General features: G+C 36.9%; 1 pseudogene; it reads left to right on the top strand.

The window, feature by feature from the left end:
• Nucleotides 1-9,725: 9,725 nt before the first annotated feature.
• LOC150089741 (5S ribosomal RNA) lies at nt 9,726-9,844 on the top strand (annotated as a pseudogene).
• Nucleotides 9,845-11,224: the final 1,380 nt, after the last annotated feature.

Genomic DNA, 11,224 nt, shown 5'->3' with positions numbered 1-11,224 from the left:
AAATAGGGTTAAAAAATGAGCTGGCTAGGTGGTGAATAGAAATAATGAAACAGAATTAATAAATCAAGAAACTTAGCACTAAATTGAGAAAATAAATACATGTCTTTAAGATATATCAATGTAGAGGACTTATATACTTGAATTGGTCCTTGAGGTTGTCACAGACATTCTCTAAGATATGCCAGACAAGCTATACTTGCTACCTAGGAGTCTAAAACGCTGATGGAACTGATATTTGGGTGACTTAAGTCAAGCAGACCCAAATTCGGCAAAGTACAGATAGTCTGTGACAGCCAAATTCTCTGCTTGCACCTTCGCGATGGTGGGACTGTTAGTAATCCTGGGTATAACCTCCATGCACAAGTACACGGTGAGTGACCACCCAGGTGTGAACCAACGTAAGCAGGGGTCGAGGTATGGCGCCCACACCACATGGAGGAATGCCGCCCCTATGTTACCAGACAGTACTAGGTGGTAGATGACTCATCAACCGGTGCAATACCACTGCTTTGCTTATTGGAGGCTTCAAGTGGTGGAACCCAAGTTTAGTCTCTAGAACTAAGTTCCAGTCAACCCTTCCCCATCTCTTCCATCATGCAGTATGATTGATGACTTTTGAGGTTATGATGAACATCGTGGCGAGATCTAATATTCCTTACATTTCGAGGTACAGCTCTAAAATGGTGTTCGCAGGCCGGCCGCTAGTTAGTACACCGGACAGAACCTATTGGTAACTCTCTAGGAGGCTTCCGGATCAGCTAGTGTATAATATTACTACCTCTACTCTGCCAGATAGTGACTGGAAGGAGCCCGAGTAGTGTGTATGCGGGGGGCATTGTCGAGGCCACGTTATATGTCAAGGATATGGGTATATTCTTACCATATGTACGCCATATCCAAAAATTTCATTACTTCATACAGCACGTCCAACCCACTTTTTCTTACTATTGAATACACCATGAATTGTCAAACTAATAGAGCAAGATTATCTGCGAAAAGATCTAAACCTCACAAACACTTCCTAATTCATTTCACAAATATACATGGTCTCAGTTCTAATCTCAACGATGATGTTCATTTCCACTTGCAGTCTACAAACCCCACGTACTTTTTCTGACAGAATCTCAGTTATTGGTTGATTCAACTACTGCTCATCTCAGATGTCCAAATTATTCGCTGTATGATTCCTTTCACCTCCAAGGTGGTACCTGTGCATATTTCCGTTCTGATATTCCCTGTCAGAGACTTGGCAATTTGGAATCTCCTCTCTTCGATCTTCTCTGGCTTAAAATCTCTCTACCTCATTGTGTCAAATTCATCTGTTGTCTCTACTGTTCCCCCGACTCCACTAATCACTTGCAGCTCTTTGACTTCCTCTCTTTGCAACTTAACTTTCTCCAGTCCACCTTTCCTAACAGTGAGGTCATTTTCCTTGGTGATTTTAATGTTCACAACTCCAGCTGGCTTCTGTTTTCTAGTCACACTGACCCAGCTGGTCGAGATGCTGAGGCTTTTTCTTGTAGGTAAATGAACAACGTTCATTTACCTACAAGAAAACTGGACAATTCTAATCATACAGCCAACATGCTTGATCTTTTTCTCACAAACAAGCCTACTAAGTATAAGGTCGAAGTGAGAGGTCCTTTAGGCACTTCAGATCACAACTTGGTGATGTCTCTTCTCCAATGGAGCCTTTATCTCACGGCTATTCCCAACCTCGTGTTGTTTGGCATTACAAGAATGCAAAATGGGATGACCTGCGAGATTTGTTTTCTTCTTTTCCTTGGTCGGATTACTGTTTCAAAACTTCTGATGTCAACGTTTTCTCAGATCGTGTCAGTGAAATTATTCTTGCAGGAATGGAATCCTTTATTCCACACTCCACTTTAAAATCTCGTCCTTTACCTAAACCTTGGTTTTCCAATAAATGTGCTAAGGCTGTTCAAGAGAAGAACGTTGCATATCGTAATTGGCTTGTTTCTAATTCTTCAGTTTCATTTTCTGCCTACACCAAATCTCGCAACAATTGTAAAGCAGTTATTAATCAGTCTAAACTAGTTTGAACAGGTTAAGGATAGAAAACTTGCTTCTTTCCCTAATGGTAGCCGAGCATTCTGGTCTCTTGCCAAAGCTATTGGCTGCAACTTTTGCCCATATCTGCTCCCACCTCTGTTCAAACCAGATGCTTCTGTTGTCACTTCAGCCAAGAATAAAGCTGACCTGCTAGCATCCCATTTTTCTTCCAACTCATGTATTAATAATCTGGGTAAAACACCTCCCACCATTCTCAACACGATCCATTCAATGCCTCCTGTGGTCTTCCGTCAAGAGGATGTCAGAAGGATTTTGATGAAATGATGCTCAGAAAGCTCCAGTTCATGATGGTATTTCTCCACTTGTTCTCAAAACCTGTGCTCCTGAACTTACTCCTGTTCTTTGCCGCCTTTTTTCACTTTCTTCTTCCAATGGTGTTTTTCTTTCTGCCTGGAAATTTGCTCATATCCAGCCAGGTCCTAAAAAGGGTGACAAATCCCTCCCATTCAATTATCATCCCATTGCAATTACTTCTACTCTTCCTTAAGTAATGGAGAAATCAATTAACCGCCAACTCTTAAACTACCTAGAAACCTTCCGTCTGATTGGCGATCACCAGTATGGATTGAATTCCGTCAGTGTTGATCCACTGGTGATATTCTAGCTTATGTTACCCATTTATAGACTAATTCAATGGAAAGGTTCAGTGAAACACAAGTAGTTGCTCTTGACATCTCAAAGGCTTTCAATCATGTTTGGCATAAAGGTCTTCTAAACAAGCTTCCATCTTATGCTTTGCCAACTGTTTTTTGTAATTGGTTATCCAGTTTTCTCTCTGATTGCTCACTGAGGGTGATGGTAGATGGCTCTCTGTCTTCTATCTTACTTCTCCACTAATGCCAGTGTCCCCCAAGGTTCAGTTCTTTCCCCCCCACTCCTTTCCTCTTGTATATTAATGACCTTCTTCCATTGACTGGAAATCCTATCCATAGTTTTGCCGATGATGGCACATTGCATTCCACTTTCCATTTTGAGAAACCTTGCCCTACTCAATCAGCTTCAACTTCTCAAAAATCTGCTACCAATTCCTTAATTGCCAATCATCAGGTAATTCTCCACTGGGGCAATGACAACTTAGTTGATTTCAACCCTTCTAAAACTCAGTCTTGTCTTATATCTTGCAAAAAGGATTCTTCTGCTCGTATGCTTATCTTTGGTGACACTCCAATTTCTAGGCAAAATGATATATCTCTTTTGGGGATTACCCTGACTTCTAATCTCTCTTGGCACAAGCACATTACAAATATTGCTTCCTATGCATCTAAAAACTTGGTTTTCTCTTTTGCTCTCGGCGCTACTTTTCATCCAAACAGCTGCTCACTCTGTATAAATCGCAAATCCGCCCTACCACGGAATATTGTTCTCACATCTGGGGTGGTGCCCCCAAATCCTCTCTTTCAGGCTTCTTGATTCCATTCAGAGGAGGGCAGTTAAGTTAATTAATGATTCATCTCTAACAGTCTCTCCACTCGCTGTCTCATAAACGTACTGTTTGTGCTGCGTGCCTCTTCTATAGATACTTCCACGGGCACTGTTCTTCTGAATTGGCTTCTATAATTCCTGCTCTCTCTTTCAAAACAGTCCAAACAGTGCAGTCACCAGCCAACATCCATTTACTGTCCAACTTCAACCTCACAGAAATAACTTTTCATCTTCCTCGTTTATTCATTCAATTGCCGTTTTCTGGAACAACCTTCCTTCATACATATTTCCTGAAAATTATAGTCTACAAATGTTCCAAGTCGAATGTCAACAAATATCTTCTCTCCAAGGTTCTAATACCTCTCGTGTTTGGTGTTTGCATAAAAAAATAAAAATAATAAAAAATAAATAAAAAATCAGTCAAAATAAACATTGCTATAAGCTCATACTTATTCTGGTGAATATTTAATCATTATGGTAGTAAAATGATGTAATAAAAATTTTTGAATTTACTTTTGATTTAAGAAGAATAATGATACTTTGGAAATATTTGGTTGTGTCAACTACTTTGCTCAAAGTGAAACACTTAATGCAGTTTATCACTCGTTATGTCTGTACAAATGTGTATTCACATGCTGGTTTCAATGTTGTGTGGTTTAACAACCACACAATATGCAAATAACTCACAGAGGGAAACCCTATTCCCTGTGGATATGTTACAAAGAAAAATTCTTCCATATGTGTAAAGGGCTAATGGTTTCTTCAACTCATTTATTAACAGATATAAATAAAGCAAACTACTTTAAATTATGAACTACAGGTAATTAAACTTGAAATTATCCTGTTCTATAGGATATTTTTCAAGTTTAGGGGTGTGTGTGTGTGTGTCTGTGACAGAAAGATCTATCTTTATATGTAGAGAATAAATAATAATAATTAGTAAACAAGGTTAGCTAATATAAATTTTGAGCACAAGTTCTAGATTACAGCTTCCTTTTTCAATTCATATAAATTTTAAAAATATATATTACAAGTTTTTCTTGATGCTAAATAGTATAGAAAGACTGGAAGAGTTAAATTCCACACATGAAATTAGAGAAAAAAAATTTCTAGGAAAAAAAAATTGTAAAATGTAGCTGCCAGTAAATTACAGAACAAAAAGTTTGTTTCACAATATACAACCATTGCACAAATTGTGCTGAAATGTTTTTACATTGATATTTTGTTTACTCATCTTTACAAGAAGTAAAGTCAATCTGAAAGTTGGTCTTGAAGTTTACATAACATTTAAAATATATCGATATACAGAAACCCAGCTGTATATATCTGGAGGGAACACTCAAAAAGAGGAAAACTCATTTTGAGAAACAAAGTTAAAAACATATATTTATTCCTGATTATCTGGGGAGTATATCTTTCCTCATAGGCATACACAAAATGCATAGGTACATTCATTTTTTAATTAATTTTTTGCAATTACTTCCATTTAATTATTTTATTTTTATCTATCATCCTTATTAATGAAAATGTGTTGAATGTAAACAATATGTTCACAAATAAATAAATAGCTAAAGGTAGCATAAAAACACATATTAATAAAGATAAACAGAAAATTTTTAGATTTCTGTCTGCCTTATTTTAAGCAAAATTTAGAATGCCTCGAAAGATATTTCTAAAAGAACCAAATATAAAATTTCACGAAAATGCATTCATTGGGAGTAGAGTTGTTGGCTAAGGTAAAGAAAGCCTGGACAAAAAGCACGCAAAAGTTCGATGAAATTTACCGGTAAAGGTACTTTGCCGTAACGGCATTTGTATTGTTGCTCGTTCGGTAAACAGACGGTGGGTGTTATCGGTCTAGAGCAGAAGTTGAAACCCTCACAAAGTGGAGGGGGGGGATAATCTGACTTTTTCTTTAGAATCACTAATTGAATTAACTAATTGCATCACGAACAGAGTCATATTGGAAGTTCGTAAAAAATGTTTAACGTAGTTTCACAGGTAAACTTTTTCGAAAATTGCTGTGCTTCTTATGTGGGCTTCCTTTGCCTTTTTTTTTCTTCTTAATATACAATTTATCCACTAGTCAACCAGTGATTCTAAAAAAAAAAAAAAAAAAAAAAAAAAAAGAGGTCAGGTTACCCCTCCACTTTGGGAGGGTTTCAATCTCCCATGGGATTCAATTTCTACTCCTGACCAATGACATAACACCCACTGTCTGTTTACCAAGTGAGCAACAATACAAATGCTGTTACGGCAAAGTACTTTTACCAGTAAATTTCATTGAACTTTTGTGTGCTTCTCGTGCAGGCTTTCTTTACCTTCGCCGAGTTGTTATATGTGGAAAGAGGTGTTGAAGCTAGCAGATGCTTACATATTCACAAACATGCCTAAAAATTAAGAAATGGTGGTCTATAAATTATGAGTATAAAATAAAATGTTTTAACAATTATGGAGAATTGTTGTTTTTTTATCTTTATAACATAAAAATTACAAAATATAACAATTTCTGAGTTTAATAAAACTAAACTCGTTTTTCTTCTTAGTAATATATTTGCAAATATATTATTGATAAAATATACTATGCAGTGCAAGAGATAATAGCTTATATTTAGGCAGGGTGATGATATTATCCAAGCCTCTTTTTTATTATCAGTAAAGTGTTAGTTATGAGATTATATGTTCACTCTGTGGAAATAGGGCTATTTCAAAAGACATTATCAGATGCTTATACCAGGTTGTTACTGTTGGGATTAGTTAATTTGTATGCTGTACCTGAAAAAAGTATTTTTAGTGGTTAAATATCATATACAGCATATGTTGTTACTTAATAGCTTACTTACTTTTTTCTTTTTTGCAATTACAACAATGCAACTATTAATACGAAGAAGGAAGGTCCATGAATAAAATGTCATATAATGAATACAGTACACACCCCTTATTGTGATCACTTCAGGGATCGGTTAAAGTGATGATAATAACCGAAGAAACAAGAATGCAGAGCAGAAATGTGTACATAAAAAGATGTATGTGTACAGAAAGAAAACATTAAAATCAAGCAACATAAAATACCTTAATTTGACTGTCCACTATTTCTTCGAAAAAGTCATTAATAAAAATGAAACTTCATAATGTTTCTGGAAATCCACACAAACCATTAAAACAAATGAAGAAAATATTAAAATCAAGCATTAGAAGAGGTCTAATACTCTACACAGATTGGAAGGAGTACAGATTCATTATTTCACAGGTTAATGAAACTGATAATCATATGAACCGTACAAAGCAAAATCAGTAGCTAGTCACAAAATGTGTTGGAGTTCAAGAGCAAACTGGAATGTTATGTAATCACTTCCACTGCCCATGTTTAAGCTGTGATAAGGCAAAAAAGCGATAACATAAACTGAAGCACTGATTACAATAAATGGAATTTTTTTCTATATATTAGTATATGTTGGATTGAGACTTCATAAAAGTAATAACATTATATGAATATCATTATCCATGATCACAATAAGTAGCATGCACAATATTTGCAATAATTATGTGGCATCAAAATGTTGCTCAACTGGTATCAATGGGTCCAGTTTGCACCACAAAAACACTCCTTACACCACCAACCTGTTGACATCTAGCAAGATAGAGCCATGGGCTCATGCTGTTTTTGCTATATTCTGGTCTTCCTTTAGCAAGAAAACAGCATAAACTGGAATTAGTCACACCAGACAACATTTTTTGCAATCCTACACTGCTCAGCATTGATGTTCCTGAGTCCAATGTAAGTGTATCTTCTTGTTTTGAAAACAGGAGTTGAACCCAGTTTGGTTATCAGTTGCAATGTCCTATTGTGAAAATGTACAAGTTGTGCATTCTGAAAGTGTCTTTGATTACCACTCATACTTGATTGTTTTTTTGATTAACTGAAACCTTTCTGTTACCATGCACAAGTCTTGTCAGACTTTGGTGGCCTCTCATATCAAGTTGTTTCTGACCCACAGGATTACTGCTGGCTGGATGTTATTTGGTTATTAGTTCAATCTTGATACACTCAAGGCTGTCATATACAAAAATTTCAGCAGGGTTGCAGTCTCTAAGATAACCATACTAACACATCTAGCACCGAATACCATGCCATGTTCCATCATTTCAATTTTTCATCTTGCCCATTCTCACACTGAATTTTGCACATTGTCTATGTATCTGCCCATCACATGGTACCAATATGTGATGCTGTTTAGCATTAGTACTAGCTGTGTCAGGTGATGCAAGGAAGTAAGCTTATACAGCATCAGCCAACAAAGAGTACTCAAATCTGTCCATTTCCTCTAATAATTCATCTACGCTTTACTTGAATTTATTCAAACTATCCACTTCCACAACACCAGACAAAACTTTGTTCCAAGAATCCATTGTTCTCTGGATAAAAGCAAATTTTCACACATTTATTCTGTGAAACCATCCTGTTTTCAATTTAAATTTATAACCCCTTATGCATGCCTCAAACTGCAGAAGAATTTTTACGGGCATGTGTTACTAACGATTTACAGACACATAAGGTAATAATTTATAGACATATAAGTTACATTAATTTAACTTACCTTTAACTAATTAATTAAATTAAAATATTAATTAATTTAATTGATTTAATGCATGTCGACATGCATTAAATTAATCAAAGTTATTATAGTGGTATCGTTTCATTACATCTCATATTGTGAATGCCTTCATAACCAGTTGCCTATTCAGTTATACTATGAATAAGTAAGGATTCTCCAATAGAGAAGACCATATCAGACAAAATGAGATGTAGACAGCAATGTAGCACATGATCATAATAGTAATTTACCATTGATCTTCAGAATTCCGTTTAGCATTTATAAATAAAATTAACATTATGAGAAAAGGCGTAAAGCCAAAAAAACCAAAACATCTCATTTGGCTTTTATCATGAAAATCACTAACCTATTTCATAACTGTTTCTGAGTCCATTTTTGAGGCATACTTCTCCAGTACTGTATCACCTTTGCTGAAGTAATATAGTACAGTACTAATTTAAATGTGTAAACCCTCTGAGATATAGCTAAATATGGAATAAAATGTCCTAACAATTAAACTAGAATTTAACTGATAGATGTGAAAACAGAAGATCAGCAATGAAATTGTCTGAATATTATGGCATAGAGATACAAAATGTTTGTAATATATATAAAAAAAAAGAATAAAGCTAAGTCAGTTATAACATAGTATGGAAAGGACATTATTTTCCCTTCAAATAGATTCTGTAACTGTCAGACTTTGTTGTAAAGCTGACTTTACAACACAGCCTAACAGTGATGCTAAACCTTCAAAACAGAGTATGAAGAACTGAATGTTGCCATACTTCAATGTTTTAACTGAAAATGAACCTAAGGAACACCCACTGCTGTGTGGCTGTGTGTGTTTGTTATTTGGTTTTTAGGAGCATTAGAAACTAAGGCCATATTGCTCCAGGATATGCAATGATCATTCCCTGACCTTTCTGCATCCTCCGTATTTGGTGGTCACGGGCTCAAACCCCAGTGTAATCAAGAAGCGTGTGCTACGCACTGCTGCTTCTTCCCACCTGGCTACGGAGGCGCCTGGCTGTGTGTGTGTGTGTGTAAGCACACAAGGCAAAGTTCTTTCACAAAACTTGGGATTAGAAGAACTGAATGAATACCTCATATGGGTGCCTGACTAGACTTAAGCAATGATATGGTATTCATAGTTCCCCTTAATAGTAACATGTTACTGCTATTAAGTGGTATGCTTGCTTAAGTGTTGATAACTGTGCTGCTAATGCATTTTGTTCTGCATTTCGAAAATTCTTGCTTGAAAACAACTTGAAACCTTGCCAGATTTATGTTATCAAATACAACCTGTTCCAAAAAAAAAAAAATCTTACAAATATGCACCCTTGTATTTGAGGTAAAAATGCCTTGTTTGGTTTTTAGGAGCATTAGCAACTAAGGCCATATTTCTCCGGGGATATGTGGTGGTCATTCCCTGACCTTTCCGCATCCTCTGTATTTGGTGGGCATGGGCCCGAACCCTGGTCTAATCAAAAAGCGTGTGCTACGCACTGATGCTCCTGCCCATTTGGCTATGGAGGTGCCATGCCTTGCTTGTGGATATCATGTGAGTAGAATGCTACTATCACATGCTCAGTTAGCCAACTATCATACTAGGCAGCCAACTATCATACTAGGCTGAATACACCGGTTCTCGTCCAATCACCGAAGTTAAGCAGCGTTAGGCCCGGTCAGTACTTGGGAGGGTGACCACCTGGGAATACCGGGTGCAGTTGGCTTTTGGGTTGGTCACTCACACACTAGCAAGGCTTTTGTGGATTTATTGGATGATTGTTTTCTACACCAGCATGTTCGGGAGGCAACTAGAGGGAGTAATACTCTTGATCTGATTATCAGTAGCGATTCTTCATGCATTAAGAATCTGCAGATAAAGGAACCACTAGGTGGCAGTGATCACAGTGTGCTGAAGTGGGATTTACTCAAGGAGGTAACTACCATCAGAGGTAAAGGGAAGGGTTTTTGCTTTCGTATAGGCGACTTTGATGGTCTGAGACAGTATTTAAATTCTATACAGTGGGACCAACTGATGATGTTACCAACAGCAAATTCAAAATGGGAAGCATTCAAGGAACTAATCTTGGAAGCTACCAGGCTTTACATACCAACCAAGAAATATTGTTCAAGGTTCAGGTCTAAATGGTTGTCAGATGAACTAATGAGACATATGGCAGAGAAGAAAAATGCATGGGATACATATAAATTAATGGGTGACATGGAAGCCTATGATAGATATAAGTTGGTCTGTAACCAAGTCAAAGGCAGAGGCAGATTATGAGAAATCCTTGGCAAAGGATGCAAAGAAAAACAGAAAAGATTTCTTTACCTATTTAAACTCAAGAAGGAAAGGGATGAATCAGATTGGTCCACTGGATGTTGATTGTTCAACAGTTGAGGATCCTGCTCAGGTGGCTAACAATCTAAACAAGTATTTTGCATCTACATTCACACATGAGGAGTTATTCAGGAAGGGGAATATCGTAGGTGAAGTAAACACTGGCAGTGAGCTAGATGATTTTCTAATAACTGAGAGGAAAGTGGATCAGAAATTGTTGAGGATAAACATAAAAAAGGCACCCGGGGTGGATGGGATCTATCCAGTTATATTAAAGGAGGCATCAAAGGAAGTAAGCAAACCCCTAGCCATAATTATGAGAGCTTCTTTGGACTCAGGGGAGGTACCCATAGACTGGAGATGTGCAAATGTAACCCCAATTCACAAAGGAGGATCAAAGGCTGACACAAGTAACTATAGACTTGTTAGTTTAACTTCGGTTCCAGGAAAATTAATGGAGGCACTGGTTAAAGAAGCACTGCAGGATCATCTAGACAAGAATTCAGTTATAGCTCAGACACATGGTTCTGTTAAGGGCAGGTCTTGTCTGACCAATTTGATTGGATACTATGATGTAGTCACAAAAGAACTGGATGCAGGGAATAACTTTGATATTATATATTTGGATCTTAGAAAGGCTTTTGATACTGTTGCGCATGGAAGACTGCTGCACAAATTGGAGCAGTGTGGCATTGGAGGCAAATTGCTGCTATGGATAAAGGGATGGTTGAGTGGCAGAAGACAGAGAGTGGTAATCAGTGGACAC

This window comes from Mastigoproctus giganteus, chromosome 2, assembly GCF_048544385.1.
Source record: "Mastigoproctus giganteus isolate SK-2022 chromosome 2, ASM4854438v1, whole genome shotgun sequence".
Lineage (NCBI taxonomy): Eukaryota > Metazoa > Arthropoda > Arachnida > Uropygi > Thelyphonidae > Mastigoproctus > Mastigoproctus giganteus.
Note: the sequence above shows the minus strand (reverse complement) of the source record. Positions and strands in the feature narration are given on the sequence as shown.